The sequence below is a fragment of the Chelonoidis abingdonii genome, chromosome 10 (genome assembly GCF_003597395.2).
Source record: "Chelonoidis abingdonii isolate Lonesome George chromosome 10, CheloAbing_2.0, whole genome shotgun sequence".
Taxonomy (NCBI): Eukaryota; Metazoa; Chordata; order Testudines; family Testudinidae; genus Chelonoidis; species Chelonoidis abingdonii.
The window spans coordinates 68204711-68228093 of record NC_133778.1 but is presented as its reverse complement, the minus strand read 5'-3'; the positions used below and the strand labels follow the sequence as shown (position 1 = coordinate 68228093).

Sequence of the window (23383 nt, the reverse complement as noted above, 5' to 3'; positions counted from 1 at the left end):
CACATATCAAGTATCAGAGGGGTAGCTGTGTTAGTCTGGATCTGTAAAAGCAGCAGAGAATCCTGCGGCACCTTATAGACTAACAGACGTTTTGGAGCATGAGCTTTAGGTTAGTTCAATCAGGGAGGATGAGGCCCTGTTCTAGCAGTTGAGGTGTGAAAACCAAGGAGGAGAAACTGGTTCTGTAGTTGGCAAGCCATTCACAGTCTTTGTTAGTCCTGAGCTGATGGTGTCAAATTTGCAGATGAACTGAAGCTCAGCAGTTTCTCTCTTGAAGTCTGGTCCTGAAGTTTTTTTGCTGCAGGATGGCCACCTTAAGGTCTGCTATAGTGTGGCCAGGGAGGTTGAAGTGCTCTCCTACAGGTTTTTGTATATTGCCATTCCTAATATCTGATTTGTGTCCATTTATCCTTTTCCGTAGAGACTGTCCAGTTTGGCCGATGTACATAGCAGAGGGGCATTGCTGGCATATGATGGTGTATATATTACATTGGTGGACGTGCAGTCAGGTGAATGAACCGGTGATGGTGTGGCTGATCTGGTTAGGTCCTGTGATGGTGTCGCTGGTGTAGATATGTGGGCAGAGTTGGCATCGAGGTTTGTTGCATGGATTGGTTCCTGAGCTAGAGTTACTATGGTACGGTGTGCAGTTGCTGGTGAGAATACGTTTCAGGTTTGGCAGGTTGTCTGTGGGCAAGGATTGGCCTGCCACCCAAGACCTGTGAAAGTGTGGGATCATTGTCCAGGATGGGTTGTAGATCCCTGATGATGCGTTGGAGGGGTTTTAGCTGGGGGCTGTATGTGATGGCCAGTGGAGTCCTGTTGGTTTCTTTCTTGGGTTTGTCTTGCAGTAGGAGGCTTCTGGGTACACGTCTGGCTCTGTTGATCTGTTTCCTTATTTCCTCGTGCGGGTATTGTAGTTTTGAGAATGCTTGGTGGAGATTTTGTAGGTGTTGGTCTCTGTCTGAGGGGTTAGAGCAGATGCGGTTGTACCTCAGTGCTTGGCTGTAGACAATGGATCGTGTGATGTGCCCGGGATGGAAGCTGGAGGCATGAAGGTAGGCATAGCGGTCGGTAGGTTTTCGGTATAGGGTGGTGTTAATGTGACCATCACTTATTTGCACCGTGGTGTCTAGAAAGTGGACCTCCTGTGTAGATTGGTCCAGGCTGAGGTTGATGGTGGGGTGGAAGCTGTTGAAATCGTGGTGGAATTTTCCAGAGTCTCCTTCCCATGGGTCCAGATGATGAAGATGTCATCAATGTAGCGTAGGTAGAGAAGGGGCGTGAGTGGACGAGAGCTGAGGAAGCGTTGTTCCAGGTCAGCCATAAAAATATTGGCATATTGTGGGCCATGCGGGGCCCATAGCAGTGCCACTGATCTGGAGATATATATTGTCATCAAATTTGAAATAGTTGTGTGTGAGTATAAAGGCACAGAGCTCAGCAGCCAGTTGTGCTGTGGCATCATCAGGGATACTGTTCCTGACAGCTTGTATTCCATCTGTGTGTGGATGTTTGTGTAGAGAGCCTCTACATCCATGGTGGCTAGGATGGTGTTTTCTGGGAGGTGACCAATGCATTGTAGTTTCCTCAGGAAATCAGGTGTCACGGAGATAGCTGGGAGTGCTGGTGGCATAGGGTCTGAGTAGAGAGTCCACATATCCAGACAGTCCTTCAGTGAGAGTGCCAATGCCCGAGATGATGGGGCGTCCAGGATTTCCGGGTTTGTGGATCTTGGGTAGTAGATAGAATAACCCTGGTCGGGGCTCTAAGGGTATGTTGATTTGTTCCGGTGTTAGTGTAGGGAGTGTCCTGAGTAGATGGTGCAGTTTCTTAGTGTATTCCTCAGTGGGATCTGAGGGAAGTGGCCTGTAGAATTTGGTATTGGAGAGTTGTCTGGCGGCCTCCTTTTGGTAGTCAGACCTGTTCATGATGACAACAGCACCTCCTTTATCAGCCTCTTTGATATGATAATGTCAGGTGGTTTCTGAGGCTGTGGATGGCATAAAGTAGGCTTCCAGATCGCCACAGAACTGTATCATGTTGGTGGGGGTGGCAGGGCAGAAAGAGAGTCCCCGAGATAGGACAGACTTTTCTTCTGGGCTGAGTGTGTAGTTGGATAGATTGACGATATTGCTGGGTGGGTTAGGGGTACTGCGGTTGTGTCCCCATGTGGCAGGTAGGAGTTTAGACAGCTTACAGTCCTTTTTCCTTTGTAGAGAGGTGAAGTGAGTGCTGTAGATCTTTAGGTTTCACACTGCTTTTTATTTATCTACCTACCTAACTACTGTAGAACAGAAGTTGTTGAAATTTTTTGTCAAAAAAATTAATGAAAAATGGCCTTTTTTTAATGAAAATGTTTATATACGTTTTAAAAATTTATTTCTAAATTTTCTGAGTTTCAAACAAAACATCAAAAAGTTTTGAGTTTTCATCATTTTCATTTCCTCCCCTTCACCTTCTCCATCTTTTTACAGAGGCAAAATGAAAAAAGGGAAGGGGGGAGGGGAATCCTACTCCAAAATGGAACATCTGCATTTTTTTTTAAATAAATGGTAAATAAGTTCCCCCCAGAAAGTTATCAGCCAATTCTGGGGAAATTTAATTAAATAATGTATTATGAACAGATGCAGGCACTAACTCCCTCTCACTGTGCATTCCAAATTTCAGCCAGCAATAAATGTAAAAATAGTGTGTATAATGGAAATTCTATCATATCTTTATCAACTAGATGCCATGTTAATAAAACAAAATCAAGATACAATGTGATTCAAGTTATAAAATGGCCTCAGAGCAGAAATACTCCTCCCATCCCCCATAACAGAAATAGTCTGATAATATTGCTTCTTCAAAATGCAACTCTTCCTTTTTTGTTGGGTATTGTTTTAGACCAAGCTAAAGGTAAAAAAAGATTTCAAGGAAACAAATACCTGAAGCTAGAAAATACAAGTGTGATGGTTCTTCCCACTATATCCTATCTCCCACAACAATCTTTGGAAAAAGGTTTAGTGTTTTGTCCCCCAGCAGAAAATTGTGCTGAGTCGACTCGTGCAAATAGTAAACTGAGGAAGCTTAACAAATTTTGGTGCAACATTTGGACATCTCCAGACATGTCGTCTATTCTTCGGGCTTGTCTACATGGAAAAGTTATACATAAGCTAAGGTGTGAATTTAAACAGATATAGTTATACCAGGACAACTCTCTCTGTTCTGGATCCCATAGAAGAGTGCCTTTTTTCAGTTTAGCTTACATCTCAAACTGTTGGTCATGACCCCATTTTCATCACAGCTGGCTTTAGACTTGCTGAAGTCTAACCCTCACCACCTAGGCAAAAGCCTGAGACCCGCTGCCCTTGGGCTTTGTCTTTGCCCCCCCAACCCTCATCCCAGCCCACCCAGGGCACCAGGGCTCGGGCAGATTCAGGCCCCCCTCCTGGGGTCACGCAGCAATTTTTGTTGTCAGAAGGGGGTTGTGATGCAATGAAGTGAGAGAACCCAGGCTTACATTAATTCGAAGAGGGTTAAGGTAAACCAAAAAAAGTCACTTTTATTCTAGAATAAGTTATATCAGTATAACTATATCAGTATAATTACACAGGTATAACTGATAAAAACCTTCCCTAATAAGCAACTTTTAATGAAACCTCATTAAAAAAAAAAAAAAAGTACCAGCAGCAGATCACACTCTCACAACAAAAGACAAGTGGAGGATTTAAATAAATCCATCACAAAATTCAGGTAGGGAAAACAAACACAAAAGCCTCCAGTCCAGTTCCATAGGCCATTTCGTGTCTTGTTCTTGTGTCTGTGTTCCTATTTTGCCAGAACCACTCAGTCCAAACCCTAACTGTATGTACACTGGTGAGTAGGAAAGGTAAGACTGGTGTAGGAACCTTACCTAGCCCAAAATTTACACCAGCAGAGGGTTTGTATTTAAAATTCTCAAACTTAACCATTAGAATTTTTTACAGGAGGAAATAGGGCAATATTCCTGCAATTCTTTATGTTGACAAAGAGAGAGATGGCAAAATGACCTAATAATGCTTTAAAAACTATAAGTGCTTAACATGTTGTATTTTTATCCTTCATATTAATAAAACAATACTATCAGCAGAACCCTCCTTAGAAATTAAGAAAAGTATCACTCATGGTAATAAATTATAGCTGTTGAGTTTTGAATTGCAAAGCAAGTTACCAAACATAAATCAACACACACAAAAAAAGTTGATATATCATGAAATTAGAGAATTCTAACTGTACTGTATGACTGAAACCCTCTTAAGACTCAGATCATTCAGCACATGTCCCTGTGAATAACTATGTTGCTGAACTTGTGCCAATATAGGCCCTGATCCTGCAAAGATGTACCTATATGCTTAACTTTGTGCACTGTGAATAGCCACATTCTCACAGCGCATGTGTGAAAATCTTTAGAGGTTTAGGGCTATAGTCTAGAACTTCCTGGTTTTTCTAAATTCTATATTAGTTGACCATTTATCATAATCATACTGTAACAATACTGAACACAAGTCTCAAAAAGCTTTCCATATTACTTCAGCAACAAAGCAAGTTAAAAACCACAAACCAGAGAGGCAACCACACTTTAGCCGTTCAAAAAATCATGGATGAAAATAGAATATGCAACATTTGTTTACTTTCTGAACTGGAAAGGTCCATGAATCTTGTGATACTGTATTATCAGCTTCTGTACAACATTAATAAATGCAATATTTAAAAAACCCATTAGAATTTCTATTATTGTACAGTTGAAATGAATAGAATACATATGGTATCTGTGTCCTTACATTGTGAAACTTAAACAATAAGAAGTCTTAGCTCTAGCTTTAGCTTTACTATAGGTGGGATAGTAGCACTGCCTTATTTAAGGTTGCCTGACACTTCTGTTTTCACTTGCTTATATCTTTGCCAAACTTCAGCTGTTTTGGATGAAATTTTCCATGCCAGATGTCTGCCAGGGGCTGAATTTTTGTTTTGATTTGGTCTGGTTTTTTGTTTGGGGTTTTTTGTTTTTTTTTTGACTATTTCAGCCAAAACAGTTCAGCAGTTTCTGAGAGCAAGGCCAAAGAAAAAATACCCCATTGTATTTGTCCATGTTATTTTGCCCATATTAAAAAATTCTAGTGACTTTTTCTTTGAAAAGCTCTAATGCCCCCATCTTTTGGAGAAGGAACTTGGAATTTGGCAGGGGATGGCTTTTGTATTAGGGCTGTGCCTTTTCCACCCCCATGTCAGGGCTCATCCACAGGTGGCCTGTGTGCATCCATCAGTTACGAAGCTGCATTCAGGAGATGGGTGGCCAGGTCAAGATATTAGGGAGTCAGGGTCAGGGGACAGGCAAAAAGCAGAGTTGGGGATGAACCAGGGTCAGAAGTTGGAGACTAAGGCCCACAGCAAGGCAAGGTCTGGAGCAGAAGCAAGGAGGCAGTCTGCATCATTGCTCAGGTTGCTCCCCAAGATGGCTTCCTAGTTGATATACTAATAATCAGTGGACTGAGGGAGGCAGACACACAGGCCCTGTTCAGTGGTACTTCCTGCAGTGCCCAGCTTCACAGTGTCCTCCAGCAGAAATCCAGCCTAAGCTTCCCATTGCAATGAGGAAGTGTCAACAACCCAGAACCTCATGGTCCCATGTTCTAGTCCTGCAGGTTCTTATACCCCATGAAAATCCACACAAATTTGGTCAAATTATCATCCTCTGATAAAATTCAGTTGGCACATGCTCAACAGACTTCTGTCTGCACTGGGACTGTCTGAGCAAGGACACTTGGACTGGGAGGTGGGGATAGAAACAACAAGCGGGGGTAAGCATGAGACCAGCTGAGGACCCTGGCCTCTGTTCTTTATACTGTTTCCTAAGAATACAAAATTCATGGTCTCAGTCCTGATTCTCAAGGCCATCAACAGCCTGGGTCCAGGATACCTAGAAGAGCCCCTCTAAATTTCTGGAGTAAGGACTACAGCTGACAGCTCCACTCCTCAGGCACAACAGAACTGCAATTGTCTACAGTAAAGGTACAGCTTGCATGGGCAGGAGAAAGAGCTCTCTCAGGGGCCCACCCAAGATTGTGGAAAAAATTCCCACAGTAACTAAGAGCGACTATAAACCACATTATTACCACTGCAAGAACAAGGAAAAAGTTATTTGACTTTGCTTGTATTTATGTAAACACACAGTATAGTGTACATATATTAAAATAAAATAGAAATTAAAAATTCCTGTACAACACTCTCCTGGAGAGAGTAAAAGAGAAATACAAGTGACAGTTATTAATCATGATTTTAACACACTTCTGGAAGGTGATAAGACACTATGATGATGAGAGCTGTATAAGAACCTCAAGAGGAGAGGATAGTAAGGGTCACATTAAAATGAGTATCAGCCCTAGAGGTATCTCAGGCAATATTCCATTATGATAACCGCTTCTGATTTTTTACGCATAATGAATAACAGGGGGCAGAGAACCTTGCAACACTCCATAAAGAAGAGCGTTGAGTAATGATGAGAAAATGTCTATCACCACATTTTGAAATCCCTCTTCCAGTTATGGAACTCAGTGACTGAAGAACAATTCTGCTCAGCACAGTCAGGAATAGCTGCCTGCCACCAACACCATGCTATCAACTGTGTCAAAGGCTGCTGTCAGTATCTAACATTATCAGCAGGGATCATTAGAGCATTCAGCAAGTTGATCAGAACACGTCTGTATTACAAGACAGTCTGAACATAGACTGAAAGAAATAAAATAACTAATCAACCACAGACTGGTGGGAACAGAACACCCAAGTCATGCCTTTCTCAAAAACCCTTCCCAAACATGAAAAATTAGAAACCAGGCAAAACTGCCAGAACAATACAGAATTTTTTTTAAATTAAGGCCCACACCTTCACACACTTAACCATAGTCAAGACCTTATTAACTTACACAGAATCACTGACATTTACTAGCAGCAAGCCCATCGCTAACCCACTGGCAGCAAAAGAGGTACATGACATTTGTGGTCAGAATAAACCCACTGAGAACCATTCTGATCTTGAAATCTGAAACTTAGCCAGGACAGACCGGGTACACACATCTTGTTCATCTTAAATATTGATACCACAGTCATAAACCAATCTTTTCTAACCTGGTTGAACTACTGTCCAAAGATTGAGGAAAAAGTGTTAAGAGCAAATTACTGCTGAATCCATTATGGCTCACTGGCATGCTGTATTCACCAGACTACCACAATCCAAACTAGTTCTGCCAGATAATTCCTCACTCTAGTCTAAACTAAGAGAACTTTTAGAAAAAGAAAAACCTATTAACCTCCATCACAGACTCCAAGTGGGTTGGCCTTCACCAGACTTCAGTCTTCTCCCTAACTTTTTAATTACTCAAGCCTATTACTAAATCAAGCCAAAGGGATGATACAAAAAGAGAGGATGTCTTAGAGCCGTTTCATGAATGGGAATTGGAAACACGTTTATACTAATCCATTAACCCACTTCAGAAATGACTCAATAGCAATTCAGGCGAGAACACTCTAACAGTTCTCTGGAACAGGCACTCTTCTGGAGAAGGACCACTGAAACTGAGCCTGGACCTTAGTGGCATTGGTACCCTGATCACCGTCTGCACTAATTAAGTGTCAGAATACTGTAGAACAGGCATTTGGACTGATCCAAAAACAAGGCAAAAGTATGTTTCCATCTCTGTGTGTACTCCCTGCACTTATCAGGGACAAACTGATGAAAGACACTGGTTCCAAGAACTCACAGCCAATAATTAAGAACTATCATCTGCACTGACTTGAAAACCTCCTACCACTAACAGCCAAGGGGACTCCACCACCAAGTCAGAATTGGTGTAATACAGTCACTGCACCCAACATACCAAAAAAAGGCAGGAAACTACGGGTTTGTCTACACTATCAGCCAATCAATGAGCAGTGATCGATCCAGCGGGGTTGATTTATCGTGTCTCGTATAGACGCGATAAACTGACCCCGATCACTCTAGTGGCAACGCCAGTACTCCACCTCAACGAGAAGCACAAGGGGAATCGACGGGAGAGAGTCTCCCATTAACACATCACAGTGAAGACACCACGGTAAGTAGATCTAAGTACGTGGACTTCAGCTATGTTATTTACGTAGCTGAAGCTGCGTAACTTAGATCGATCCCCCCCGCCCTACATTCTGGTGTAATATATACTAATGTCCCACAGTCACATTCAACACATGCTATAGCTTCTATATGGTGTTCAGAGCCTACATAGAGTGTAATGCAGTAATTTCAGATATTAATTCCATAACGCATATAACTGCTGACCACCTAATAATGGTTAGGTTTCTGGGCAGTTAGATATATCTGATATACATTTCTTTAATTTAAAAATATGTAGTGTAATGTATAATATTCATAAAAACTGTAAACGCCTTTCCCTTACCCTTTGTATGTTGCTTGTCTTCTCAGATACCAAGCTCTCAGGACATAGACTATTTCCCTGTGCATGATGTGCTGGTGGGTGTAAGTAAGCATGTGGACATTGTCCAGCACACTGCAGTACCAGATTACAAATAAGAAGTAACAAAATAATAAGGTTGTCCAGGAGTCACAAAAAAGGCATTTATCCAAAGGGTCTGAAAGAAATAGTCATGATTGTCTTGCAAAAAAGGCGTTTTGGGACACCATTCCACCTGGGAATTCAAAAAATTTGCTATTTGGCCAAAGGATTGACATCCTCCCCGAGACCAACAATGCAGACAAAAAACACTCTCACCACACTCTCAAGAGTAAATAATTTGCTTTTAGGTTAAACTCAAACCCTTCAAGTTGTAAAAGTACTAAATACAATCTTAACTGAGCTGTTTGGTGATGCTGTTTCAAAACTCGACTTATCAGGTCATAGGTTCAGATGTTCAAAGCTGGCTATCAGCCATAATGAATATAAAATACCTTCCAGGCACCATAGTGCATCATCCCCACCACATAAGATGACTTGAGCTCCTAGTGCTGCCCCCTGCATGCTTCTCCCATGCTGAATGAAAACACTGTTTAATTGTTTAATTAGTGTAGACCTTGAATAATACCACATTGCATAAAATGCACTGAATATTCATGTCAATCAACTAATTTGAGCTAGAAATACATTTTAATTTATTTAGTTCTTTGGATAAATCATCAACTTGTATATAAATACCAAGACCGATGGGGTGTACATGGACCTCACACGGATATGAAGGTCCAAGACAGGCCCTCAGGGCTGCGTGGGCTAGCCCTCCCACCAAAGCCCGGTCAATCTTATATAATAGGAAGGAGGCTTTTAAAAGGGAGGAAATGGCAGCCAGCTATTGTGGGGATGAGGAGGGAATTGCCCTAAGCAGCAGACTGCAGAAGTGACTCCTAAAGTCACAGAGGGAACTCCCAGCCAGTAGACTTTAACCCTGACCCTACTGAGAGTGCAGCGAACTCCCATGGTAAGTCAGACACACCAAGCCTGACTCAGAAGCCCAGCCAGTGAGATTTCTCAAAACTCACTACGCAGGTGCTGGATCAATGCCAGCACTGTAGACTTTTCCCCATCTCACTTTCTGAAAGGCCCTGGGAATGGGGATACTCTCAAATGTGTTGGGGTTTGTGACTTTTCTTTCTATCCCCCATCCGGAGAGACTTAAGAAGGCTCACAAAGGACAGCCCTTCCACCGCTCCTTGCAAGTAGTAAGGAACCAAGGCCTCTGCTGGAACCACCCAGTGAAAATAACTGGGTGTGGTCAGGTTCTCCTACCATCTGTGGGAGGAACCACAGGGGACTCTGTTACACCAAGTTTTAATTCTAAAAATAAGACCTTTTGACCAAAGTACTGATTATGGGTTGGTGGCATCTGCACCATAAGTAAGGTCAGACTTGTTTTCCATCACAAGCCTTACTTTACCCCCAAAACAACTTTCAACTTCAAATATGGTATACATGGTCTGTGGCATTAACAGACTTTTTTTTTAAATTACATTAAAGGTAATTTAGACAACCCATTTTAAAGGTATTACAGGAGATTATGAAGTTTGCATGGGAGAAGGAGAAACCATGTGGTTTTCACAAGGTCCACAAAACAATTACCTAGCTTCCTCATGGCCTCCACACATCAACAGCATCCCCACCACATACACACCCCTGCAACCCATCTGCTGCCCCAATGAAGATTCACACAGGACTAAAATTGGCAGGCTTGGCTTCTTATGCAAGGCCTGATCACCATTTTCTCCCACAGGAAAGGTGACAACCTACCATCCTATATAAATATATTAACAATCTCAAACAAATGACTCAATACACACACACTGGATTCTACCAAAGTGGAATGAGATCACATGCAGGTTGAAGGCCAATACTTTCCACACACTTCTAGAAAATAAGCAAGTGGTAATGGCCCAAATTCATTCACAGATTTTGTTGCATTTGATTACAATGGGGACTAATCATCACTTCTGAATCTAATAAATCATGTCCATGAAATAAATAATCACTTCACAGCAAGAAAAAACATTAGATTCTCTTTGCAAAATGAGTCAGCTAGGATATACCAAACTGCCAACCACCCTGAACAATTCTGTTACAGGGCAATTTTATGGACATAATGGTAGACAAGAAAACTGCTTTTTTCACATTCACTATACCTACCATGTGACTTCACAAATGCTCAACGCTACAAATGATGCAACCTAAGAGCTTGACTTTCGCCATCCATCTCACTTGTCACAGGCTCTCAAGATAGCAGAGTGACCTGTGTTAAGAACCATCATAACAACGATCAAGAGCAGATGACAATCATGATAACATAGCAGGCCATCAACAGACAGGGCCACTGGCTGTAGCATATTTTCTCTTGGAGAACTCTGAAATCTATTTGGATCCACTAGTGTCCCTGGTAGGATCTATGAAATTAGTCCTTCTTAACAGCAGCCACAGCCACATATTGTTCCAAAAGAACTGCCACACTGGATCAGAACAGTGCTACATCTAGTCCAATATCCCTGCCCTAACAGAAGCCAACGTCAGGCATTTCTCAAAAAAGTGCAGTAGATAGTTGTGCATAATGTGCCCCGTGAAGGTTTCATTCTAATCCCTAATGGTTAGACATTGTCTTAATCTTGAAACATGAGGTTCACTCTCTGTCTTACAAAAAGAGTATCAGAAATCTGGGTAGTTTGTTACCCATATAAACATTCAATCCCTCTTTGAAACTTGTTACATTCTTGGCCTCAATGACACTCCGTATTTGTTTTTCCTAAAATCAGTATGTTGTAAGCAAAATCCATACATTTTACCATCCTACCACTGTGAAACATGCAAAAGACAGCACAATGGCACACAAAGGCTGCTCTAGCTCCTCCCACATAACCTACAGATCTCAATCTTTCTCCAAGCAGCTTAGTAACAGCACCTCTTCCCCTATAATTTTTGAATCTTTGCAACACTCAATGAACAAAACCCTAGGCCAGTGATCTCTATGAGTCTGGGATAAAGAAAAGGAGGAGGAGGCAGTCTAGGGACATTGGCAGAAGAATGATGGGTCAGAGTCGGACCAGACAATCATACAGTATACTGGCAAATGAAGAGCCAACATGTAACCCACTTACTATATCTGTGGCAGAAACAGATCAGAGAGGGCAAGGGAATTGAGGATTACTAGGTACAGGAGTAAGTTATACTTGTCTAGAGTACACCAGAACTTTCCCACCCTCAACTCCAATTCCTGCAAAAATATAAATGTATTTGACATTTCTGAAAAACAGCCATTTAGAAGCAGCAATTCTGATACTGTAAAAAAGGTTTGTCTTCCCTTTCTTAAATATTTAGTAAATGTACAACTACATCACATCTGCCAGCTAACAATCTTCTTCACTCCACCTCTTTCAATAATGTAATATTATCCAATCATGATGTTACTTTTACTGTAAACTGTTCCATTTGACAATTTTTTTTATATTCTATTTTGGGAAACATCAGCAGTAAAAAGTTAATACAGACATTGTGGAATATTACAAGAGCATTAAGATAATTTTTGCAATTTTTAAGAATGGGCATATTTTTACCCTATGTGCATGCAGCTTTGTTCTAAAATTGCATATAGCCTCCCACTTTAGAGAGTTTATCCATACAGTCATTACAACAACTTTATGCATTATTAAAATAACTTGCTATTGCAAGGAATTATTTTTACAATCATTTTACATGCTTCTTGATTTTTCAGTGCTAGAGATAGACAGTTTATACTTGATAGGCTGCTCACAAATTATATCCTTCTGCTGTTTGCAGGTTGGATCTTCTGCCCACACAGATTTCATTTTATCATCAGACTATTTAATTCTGCAGTTACAAAAATGTCACCTAAGCCATAAAAGAAGAATCAGACCACACTGTCTTAAAAGTTCTCTGTACAAATTGTGACAAGATGCAGATACTGTAATACTAAACTGTCAATAAAAGCAGTTCAGAAGAGTAGCTCCAAAATCAGACCAATACATACAGGATATACAGTTAAACAACAATTTCCCACATTATTTTTCCAAAACTCATTAAAATGCTGAAGGCATATTTAAACCTAAATATATTTCATCACTAGTAAAAATTGCTACTTAATTATACTGTATTCCTGAACATAAGAAAAATCTGACAACAGTACTGGATTTACCATAGCACCAATGGCACCATAGTGCCAGGCCCAAGCTCAGAAGGGGGCCCATAACACTCACTTCCTCCCCTCTCACAGCGCTGCACAAGCGGAGCCTTGGAGCAGCAGGGATCCAGCACGGGAGCTGAAAACCCAAGAGGCCCTGGGAGTTGTAGTTCCTTGGCCAGCTCCCTGCCTAGAGAACTGGCCCTGGAGCAGGGGAGGAACTACATTTCCCAGCATTCCCTTGGCTGCTATCAACAGGAAAGGGAGGGGGAAAAGTGTAGGGAAGCTAAGACCCCATGCGCTGCAGCTTGCTGTGAATGAAGAGCTAGCTGATAGAAAGGGGTGGCCCTGTGACTGGGGAACAAGTATGCCCAAGTAGTAGAAGTCTTTGGCCCAGATATCACCCTCAGAAGACTTCCCCAGACTGGATATGGGATGCCAGTGTGACCTCGCCTGGCAGCCCCCAAAGAAGGATCTGGGTAAAATGAATGGACAATGCACCTCTGTATCTGAAGCCTAGCAAGGGAGGTATTGGGATGCCACCAGAAGTGAAAATGAAAAGTAAGAGAGGAGAGACTCTACTGGAGGACCTGGGCAGCTTTAGGTATGGTACCAGGCATGCAGCAGGATTTCCACATCTGAGCCATGGAAGCAGAAATTGACTTTTCCTTTCCAGATTTATCCAATATTAAGAAAGGGAATCTAGCACATGCCTTCCTGATTTGAACACTCTCAAAATTTAGGAGTGCTCAAGCTCAGTTGGGCAGCTGTTACTTCATTTCTCCCAAATCAAATATACTGATCCACTGTAATTTGGTGTAGAAAAAGTAGGATAAAATTGAGCAACAAATGCTGGGATCTTCCCACTGCTAACAAGGACTGGAATTGCTATTTTCAACAGCCAGTGCCATTTTTTTCCCCAGTTTTCTTTGTTTAAAAAAAAGACAGTAATATTGCATTGGCAAATTCCCCACAGCAAAGAAGAGTGGCAGAAAAGAATGCTGTAGGAGGTGTTGCTTATTCACTAATTAATGTGAGACCTTCCTGTTACAATAATAAACCAGTGCAGCATAGAATATACTTTGCTCCTAGAGTCTAGAATAGGGTCCTTTGCTTCTATACGCAGCCCATTAAAGACAATGAAAAGACTCCCACTCACTTCAACAGGCTTTGGACAGGACTGGTTATACACAGGGTAACTCCACTGTCTTCACAGGGTCCCGGTCCCACAGCTGAGGGGGGCCATGTCATAAACAGATAGCTAAGGATTAATGTTTCTTTTACCTGTAAACGGTTAACAAAGGGAACCAAACACCTGACAAGAGGACCAATCAGGAAACCTGATTTTTCAAAGCTTAAGGGAGGGAATTTGGGGGGTTTCTTGGTCTTGGGTCTTTGTCTGTTCTGTGCTCTCTCAGCTATGAGAGGGTCTATTTCCAGTCCTTCTAATCTTCTGTTCCCAGTTGTAAGTACAAGATAGCAAAAGTATAGTCTTTTAAATTGTTTTGCTGTATTTGCATCTGTGTATCTGGCTGGTGGAGTCTTTATGTGTATTTGGCTATAAGTACTTTAAATTGTATTGTTTTTGGGTAAGGCTGTTTATCCCTTTTCTATTGTTTATTCATTTTCTATAAGTTGAAAAACCCTGATATATCTTACCATCTAGATCACAGAGAAACTGTTAATCCTACTCTTCTTCTATTATTTACAAAGTTGGCTTTTTAAGACCGTGTATTCTTTGTTGTTTCTAGTTGACCACCAGGAAATTAGGGTGAGAAAAGGAAAGACAGGGGGGAGGGGAAACTGCTCTCTGGTTACTCTCATGTCCCAGGGCTGGGAAGAACACGGGGGAAGAGAGAAGAATCTTCTTTTCCCTTGTCTTTGGGTTGGTCTCTTGTGAAGAGAGAGACATGCTTTGGTAAATGATGGAAGAGTAGCATACAGTAACTCTAGGTTAGCCAGAGGTAAATTCTGGGTGGAGAGAGGTGGGGAATGGTTTAATTTCCTTGTGGTTAAGATCAAGCCTCTGATCTGGGGTCCCCCAAGGAAGGTTTCGGGAGACCAGAGTGAGCAAGACACTGGAAATCCTTGCTGGTGAACAGCGAGATCAAAATCTAAGCTGTAATTAAGCCTTAGAGGGTGCATGCTAGCTGCCAGTTATGAAACGCTAAAGTTCAAATCTGAGTGGAAGTAATATGAGCCATGTGAGCTTGTTGCAAGGCCGCTGCTCAGGATGGAACCTCCTGGCACTCCAGCCTCCAAAATCATTCAGGGTGTACTTTCTTCTTGACTATCTGCTAGCTAAGGATGAGTGGGAATTGGTGGTCTCCGCTGCAGGTGATGGCATCTCAAGTAACTTAAAGCCATGGCCTAGAGGAAGGAAACACCTAACTCGAGCTGCAGCTGCCTAGGCTAGCTTTGAGGTTAGAAACCTGTAGTGGCCGGTCACTGCAAAGGTTCAATGGATGCTCAGATTTGGATTGTCACCACCTCCCTTGCTAGCAGCTGCAGTCTCTAAAGGGCTGGCTCTGGCAATTGGCCCCATGGCTGAGTCGAGAGAAGCTGGCAGGCGCTCTTGACTACAGGGGGAGTGATAAAGGAAACTGAATTAATACTCAAGAGACAGAGGTCACAGATCCCATAGGAAAGAATGTCCAGGGGAACATCAAAATCGGCCATACTGGGGTCAAGACCAAAGGTCCATCAAGCCCAGTATCCTGTCCTCTGACACTGGCCAATGGCAGATGCCCCAAAGGGAATGAACAGACAGGTTATCATCAAGTGATCCATGCCCTGTCACCCAATTCCAGCTTCTGGCAAACAGAGGCTAGGGACAACATTCCTGCCCATCCTGGCTAACAGCTACTGATGGACCTATCTTCTGTGAATCTATCTAGCTCCCTTTTGAACCCCGTTATAATACTGGCCTTCACAACACCCTCTGGCAAGGAGTTCCAGAGGCTGACAATGCATTGTGTGAAAAAATACTTTCTTGTGTTTGTTTTAAACCTGTTACCTATTAACTTCATTTGGTGGCCCCTTGTTCTTGTATTATGAGAAGGAGTATAACATTTCGTTATTTACCTTCCCTATACCACCCATGATTTTATAGACCTCTATCATATATCCCCTTAGTTGCCTCTTTTCCAAGCTGAAAAGTCCCAGTCTTATTAATCTCTCCTAATACGGAAGCCGTTCTATATCCCTAATAATTTTTGTTGCCCTTTTCTGAACCTCTTTCAATTCCAACCGGAGCAGGGAAAGAGGAAGCAGATCAGGCTTGCAGGGGGAGAACAGCCCCAGCTGGCTAGGGAGCATGTCCAAGGTAAGAGGGAAACAAGCATAGGGAGAGATGGTGGTGACCAAGTAGTGGCTGGGAGCAGAGGGAAAAAGGCTGGTGACTCCAGGTTCCCAGGGGCTAAGTCCTCACTTCGGGAAAATGGTGTTTGCAAGTGGTTTGCTCAAATGGCAGGATGAGTGCTGAGGAAGGGATTTGTCAGAATTTATCAGGTACCTGCTGGCTGTGAAACTTTTTTGACCTGAGACCAGAACCACATACCGTGACTGCTGACATGGGGTGGTACTGGAGACATGGCTACAGAAGGTCAGAATAAGGAAGGAGATAAATCTGTGGGGAGTTTCCCGTGATCACTGTGAAATTATTGCTTACTATGGACACTGGAAAACCCACATTTATATACAGCTTAATGAGAAAAACTGGGGGCTGAGGGTGCTGTGTGTGGCAATGCATCTAGTCACGCAGAGATGTGTGATCAAAATGAAAAATGTCTCTGAGATTCAGTACCAGGCAGTAGATAATGTTTTCACTTCTTACTATGGCACCAATAGCACTGCCACACCAGGCCCACACTTGGAGCCCACAATGACTACATGGGGGCTCACAAATATGTTTGGCACCAGGGCCCACAAAAGGTTAATCCAGCTGTCTGACAATATCCTAAGCATAAATGCTGGAAAAAATAGGAATTTTAGAGCAAAAGTACTATCTGATTTTTTTTAATAGATAATTCCAGACATTACCAGACGTTACCAGAATCATTTCAATACATTAAAAATGTCATTAGAAATATATGCATATGTAAATCTCTCTCTCTGCATGATATACTTCTCAGTGCATTTCCAAAGGAAGGTAAATCTTCTTTCTGCACATTTAAAAAAAATATTTTTTTAAAAAAAAATCAAGACACACACCAAGCAATATGAGAAAATAATTTTAAGTTTTTCTGATATATTATTTGAACTCCTGACTACATATGAAAAAATATCTCATTGTGCAATCTATTCAAGATCACATTTTTTAATCACAAATCCTATTGTAATAGTCTTTGAATATGTTATTTCATATTGTGTACTACATGTAAGTAAGATATGTTCAAGCGGTATGTTAATTATTGCACGTGTAGCTTAAAGCATTGTTGCTAATATATAAAAGAACACTCTGCTATATAAATATGAAGATTAAAAAAGCCCTAAAAATAATTGAATGTTTAGAATGTATATACAGTACTAATGAGCTAAACAGATGGAATAGTGTTTTTAACTTCACTGGAAAGTACTAAAATAAAGTAACTGACAGAATCTGTGTAACTGAAGATAAATGTTGTGAAAAACTCTCTAACAAGAGTGCTCACTCCAGAGTTAATAGCTGGAGCCAGTGATTTGTGCCTTGCTGACAGTCCATGTCCTGTCAACAGTTAACTTTCTGCTCTTTAGGGACATCAAGCAATTTGTATGTGGGGATTCATTATTTGTTCAAAGGTCTTTATCTGTATTTCAGCATGTCCATGTGGAGACTCAGTAGCTTCAGTGGGACTTCATTTGAGCATAAGCGTCCACCTACACAGATCAGACTGCATGCTAAGGGCCTCAGTCTATTCTCCAATCACTATGTGGCGATTTGAGAAGGCAGCTTTCATTAAAATGTCTAGTCAAATGAAAGACGTAACAATTTAGATGATTTCAACTAAAATAATTTAATTTGCTGATTTAATTTTAGCCCTTCACTCAGTTTGAATAATACAAATAGACATGTCAGTTTCACTTTCAGGTTCTCCTGAACAATGCTAACCAGCAAACATTGCAGGATAATGTTTAAATCCAAAGAGAAAACTTGTAATTTATTTATGTACCTTTAAAGTCACAAAAACACGTCTCTTAATATTAAAGGGGGAGGTTGCATTTTTTTAAAACCAAAACTAAATTAAGCCTACATCTATCTGACAATATTTCTGACAAACTGGAATTAGGACCCCATTCCTGCAAGCTACTCTAAGCATGCACAGCCTAAGGGCTTTTCTACAAAGGGACACTCAAACTTGTCGACACAGTGCAGCAGTGCGCATTACCAGGGTGTGTAAACTATAGAATGCTTTAATGTATTGCATTCTAACTGCCTCGTGTAGACCTTCCTGACATGCTCTAAAAGGTACCTAGCGTGCACTCACAGTCTCGTTTGAAACAGCACTACATTAACACACACTAGGAACCTTTTACAATGTGTCAGCAGAGTCTACACAGGACAGTTGGCATGCAACACATTAGAGCACTCTACAATTTGCATATACCCTTTTGGTGAGCACTGCCACATCATGTAGACAAACCCTCAGGAAAGTTAAGGTGAATCAACTAAAAGCGTGAGGTTCATGTACATAAGTCCTGGTCTACACCTAAAACTTAGGTTGACCTAGCTACATTACTAAGGGCTGTGAAAAATGTGACATCCTCTGCGACCTAGTCAGGTCAACCTACCCCCCACTGTAAATGCAGCTAGGTTCATGGAAGAATTCTTACATGAACCTAGCTAAAGCATCAGAATGGGGGGAATTTACTATAGAGATGGAAAAACCACTTCCCTCACTATAGTAGGTGTCCACATTACAGCAGCATAGCTGCAGCACTGCAGCTGTGCTACTGTAGCACTTGAAGTGTAGACATAACCCTAAATTAAATCATTTTAACCCTTGTGTGGATGCTTTCATTCAGGACTAGGTGGTCTTAGTTCATTATAATTTAAAACCATTTTACTCTTGAGTAGGAGCGTCCATATGGGAGTTTAACATCCTGATTTATGCACACTGACTTCAAATCTCTAACTGATTCACCTTAACTTTCCTAAGTGACCTAAGTACATAAATGTTTCTACTGGAGATATTTACAATAGCACACTTAAAATTCTTCTTCACAGGGGAATAAAACGACAAAGATCCTTGCCACCATAAACATAATTAATTTCCAGTAGAAGGCAAAATGTCAACCCTGTCCAGGATTTTTCCAAAACACTAAAAAATGGTGACCGATCACATTTTCATCCCCAAAACTCTTTTAGGGTTTTGAAACTTAGTCTAAACTGACTGAACTCACAACTGAAAACTTTAATTCCACCATTTCCAAATTTACATCACCAAATCTGTGGTGCACAGTCCTGTCCATGAGCTGTCCGGAATATAAACTCAGTTCTTTTATATTTGAGTTCATAATATTTCACTGGGACAAAGTATGTCCATAATATTGTCTTAAAACACCACTAATGTTGTCGTCACAGAAGTTCACAAATTAGAAGCAGCAGTTTTCAACTTCAATAGATTTAGAGTGTCATTTTCCTCCCAGAATAAAGTGTCAATATTTAGAGACTTATAAACTGACAATACAATTATCTGTTACATTAGAGACTTTCCATTAAAATCAATGTATTTCTAAGTGTTTGCACGATCTGGACTTAAATTTGGACTAGGGTAGAAATTAAATACAAGACAATAAGACAATCAAGAATCACACCAGAAATATATATTACATATACACTTGTTATCCCAGACTTTTGCCTGAGGGGGTGAGGGCAGAAAATGTGAATGCTACATTGTATAGTCAAATACAAGAGACTAATCTCTTTATTTTGTTTTTAAGTTATATTGGCCAAATAACTGTATTTTTTTAGAATTTCTACATATGCTCAGACATACCTATGAAGAAAACACTTTTAAAAAATCAGTAACAAAAAATACAATTATCATAATTAAACAGTCCCTGTTTCTTGTTTGTTTTAATACATAAATATTCTGCAATCCTTCTTGATAAAAACCCATGATAGGGATCTTTATGGTGGGGAGGACTGACTTAGTAAAGCTGATCTTGCGGAGTTTTCCTCTAACCATTCCTGGGAGATGAGCGTTTGTCCCTGCTGTGAAACCAATAGGATTCCAACCCAGAGATGTCAAATTCCACTAGATCCACAGAAGACTATGTCTGAGAGGCTGTGGGCCCCCCGGCACTGTCCAGGCTTCCCTCAATGACAGCTGTCTCTGGAAGCCTGCATGAGTACCACAGGATGTCAAGGGAATACATAAAAGTTAGTGCAGCCTGAAGGGCCATAAACTTTTTTTGTAAATTGAAGCATTTTAAGTGTAGAAGGGACCATTAGATCTTCTAGTCTGACCTCCAGTATAACATGACTTCCTGCAGGAAGTGGGCTAGGATGATACCATTCCTCAACCTCTTTTACCTCCTCAGGCAAGGATCTCCAAACCTAGGGAGGGGAAGTGTAGGGACCGTGCTCCCCACAAGCAAAGAAGTAGATCTGAACATGGATGATCCACTGTGTTCAGAGAGCTCAAGTTCCAGTACATACTCCTGGTGACTTTGAAAAGTTATGTAAAAGTTTGTACTTGGGCTCGGCCTTAATCTAAAACATTAAAGGAAATCTTTATTGTTTTGTTTTTATTTTAATAAAAGTTTTCATTTTATGTAGTTTGCCTTTCCAATAATCTTTTTTTAATGTGTTGTGAAACCACCATCTCCCTCAGTCTCATCTTAAACTTCTAGCTTTCCAGAATCACATACATTTTACTTTATCATCCATGGCCATATTCCAGGTGGAGTTGGGAAACAAACTTAAAAGTTTGCTCACTGGATTCTATGTATAATACTACTTTACCTCATTATACAGCATTCTCAATTGAAGAACTCAAAAAGGTTTATGGAATTGCAAAAGGTTAGCTAAACAGAATGCATTATATTTGCAACATTGATGTCTAGCCCATGTCTATGCACCCTTAAAGAAAAAGACTCACTATTGTGCTAATCCAAACTAAGATCTGACAAGGGTATGGGGGGGGGGGGTTTAAATCGCAATTAAATACCCATCACAACTCCACCATCCCTTTTTTCTCTCTCTTGTCTGAGGACTTCCAAGCAAGCACTTGTTAGCAGCTCCTGACACTAGAGAGACCACTCGCAAAGCTGCCAAGCGCGGGGGAGGGGGGGGCGGTATTGGAAAATTAAATCCCCAAATCAGCAGCTCCCCTTCCCGAGAACAATAGACGAGGGGAGAAGGGGGTGTCTCTAGGTCTGGCTGCCTGTCTCCCTATCCCCGAATCTCAGTCCTCCGTCTTTGTCCGTCAGTCCCCCAAGTGCGAGCCCCGCTCGCGGCGGAGCAGCAGCCCAGCAGCTCTCACTCCATCTCCTGCCCCGAACTCAGACTCCGGCAGGGAAAGCCCCGAGCGCAGCCCGCATCAAGGGCGGGGGGGCGGGGAGCGGAAGGAAGCTCCCCTCACATTCACCCTCCACAACAACATAGGGGGGTGGAAGCCTCCTCGCCCCCCCTCCTCAAGCTCCGGCCTCGCCAGCCCCGCGGGGTCTCCCGCCTCCCCCACCCCGCTCGCGGTTCCGCAGAGCCTCTGGGCCGCTTGGCCCGCAGCGCCGCGCACAGGGAGCGGCGAGGCCCAGCTTCTCTCCCTCCCTCCTCCCTGTGCGTGAGCGGCCGGGCCGACCCAGCTCCCCCACGCCCCGGGGCTTACCGGCCGCGGCGCTGCGAGGGGAAGGCGGGAGCGGCGCTCAGAGTCCCTGGGCCGCTGCCCCGGGCATGGTGGGCCCTGAGGGAAAGTTCGGCGGCGGCGAAGGCTCCTTCCTGCTCGGCGGCTCGAGGAGCGCAGCAGCGTCGGCCTCCTCCTGGCGGTGACAGCGACAGGCCGGCCAGAGCGCCGCCGCGCCGCGGTGCAGGCTGGGAAACCGCCGGGAGGACTTGCAGCCGCCCAGGCGCCGGAGCGCTGGGAGTCGCCGGGGATACCCGCGGACGGAGCCTCGGCTGCCTGCTGGGGCGCGCGGGAACCTCGGTACTCCGGGGGAACGGGGTCTGGGGAGCCGGCGGAATGGAGGCAGCTGGGGCCTGAGGAACCGGCCGCCTTGGGCCATGCGGGTAGGGGAATGGAGTCTGCGGGAGGAGGGCGGCGGGTATCTGGAGAACCGGTCACAGGGGGGGACAGGGAGCAGAGGGGCTGTGTGGGGAGTTGGTCATACGTGGGGGATGGGGGTGGGGTCTGGAGAGCTGGTGACTCTAGGGGGTGGGGGCGTCTGAAGAATTGGTACCTCTAGGGGGATAGGGAGTAGCGGGGCTGGTCATACATGGGGGTGGGGTCTGGAGAGCTGGTACCTCTAAGGGGTGGGGGCGTCTGGGGAACTGGCACCTCTAGGGGGCTGGTCATATGTGGGGAATGGGGGTAGGGTCTGGAGAGCTGGTGACTCTAGGGGGTGGGGGCGTCTAGGGAACTGATAATACTAGGGGGATAGGGAGTGGGGGGGCTGGTCATACGTGGGGGATGGGGGTGGGGTCTGGAGAACTGGAAACTAGGGGGTGTGGGGTGTCTGGAGAATGGTCATAGTGGGGGATAGGGTGGGTGTGGGCTCTTGGGAATTGGGCCTTGTATGGAGGGGCAAGAGGGGACCCTGCAGTAGTGCATAGGGGCAGGGCACCCCAGGCTACAGGTTGATGGAGCGGACTTTGCAATACTAGATGCCCCAAGATGTGGAAATATGTGGTGGTGGGCCACAGCATCATGTGCTCTATGGTGTGGCATAAATAAGGTGACCAGACAGCAAGCGTGAAAAATCGGGACAAGGGGTCTTTCCATTTTGCACTGGCTCTTTTAATAGGTGTCTGTATAAGAAAATCGGGACTGTCCCTATAAAATCGGGACATCTGGTCACCCTAATTATAAACCAAAGCACTGAGAGCCACGAAGTGTAAGGAGCCCTCAGGAATGGTGTGGCCCAGCCCATTGGAAACCTGCAGAAGCTACTGCCATGTGTAGAGGGAAATTCACAGCAATGGCAGTATTAACTGTGGAGGTAAACTTACAGTGTGGTGAGTGTTGGGTGTAGGGAAACCTGGAGAAGTAGCAGTAAACATGGGTGCACAAGCACTAAGTGAAGAAAAGCAGTAGGAGCAATAATGAGATATGGAACTGCAGGAAGAGCAGCAGTATGTGTCCTGGGTGCAAGGAAACTATGGGGGTAGCAGTATTCAGGGCTCTGCTTAGAGCAAATATGCATGCGAAGTACTGACTGCAGGAACAGCAGCACTAAGGGCAAGAGGTGCTGAAACTCAGTGCTGCTGCTCCTGCAGGTTATCTGCTGTCAGATATCTCCTGGAGAAGATAAGAAGATATTGGATGTGGAGGAAGTTACAGGAAAAGAAGAACTGAATGGTGTAGATCAGCAAAAGCAGCAGCACCCCCACCAAGGATTGGGGGTGCACAAAACCTGTTGGAATAGGCACAACTCTGAGCACCCTGTCTCCAGGAAGGCTGCAGAGGTAGCAAGGCTGAGTATCCTGTTTGCAGGAAATCCGAGGAGCCAGATGTTCCCACAGTCTAGGTGTATGATGCCTTCAAGGACAGAAAAACCTGTACCATGT

At 43.2% G+C, this 23383-nt stretch overlaps 1 protein-coding gene across 5 annotated transcripts in view; it reads right to left on the bottom strand.

Moving 5' to 3' along the window:
- ZNF148 (zinc finger protein 148) overlaps positions 1-21672 on the bottom strand; it is a 61083-nt gene extending 39411 nt beyond the window's left edge. For 4 of the 5 annotated variants that reach the window (XM_032793977.2, XM_032793980.2, XM_032793978.2 and 1 more), the window contains exon 1: positions 21489-21672. The gene's annotated coding sequence lies outside the window, so the exon portion shown is untranslated. The remainder of the gene's footprint in view (positions 1-21488) is intronic. The other variant, XM_032793976.2, reaches the window with a different exon arrangement.
- Positions 21673-23383: the final 1711 nt, after the last annotated feature.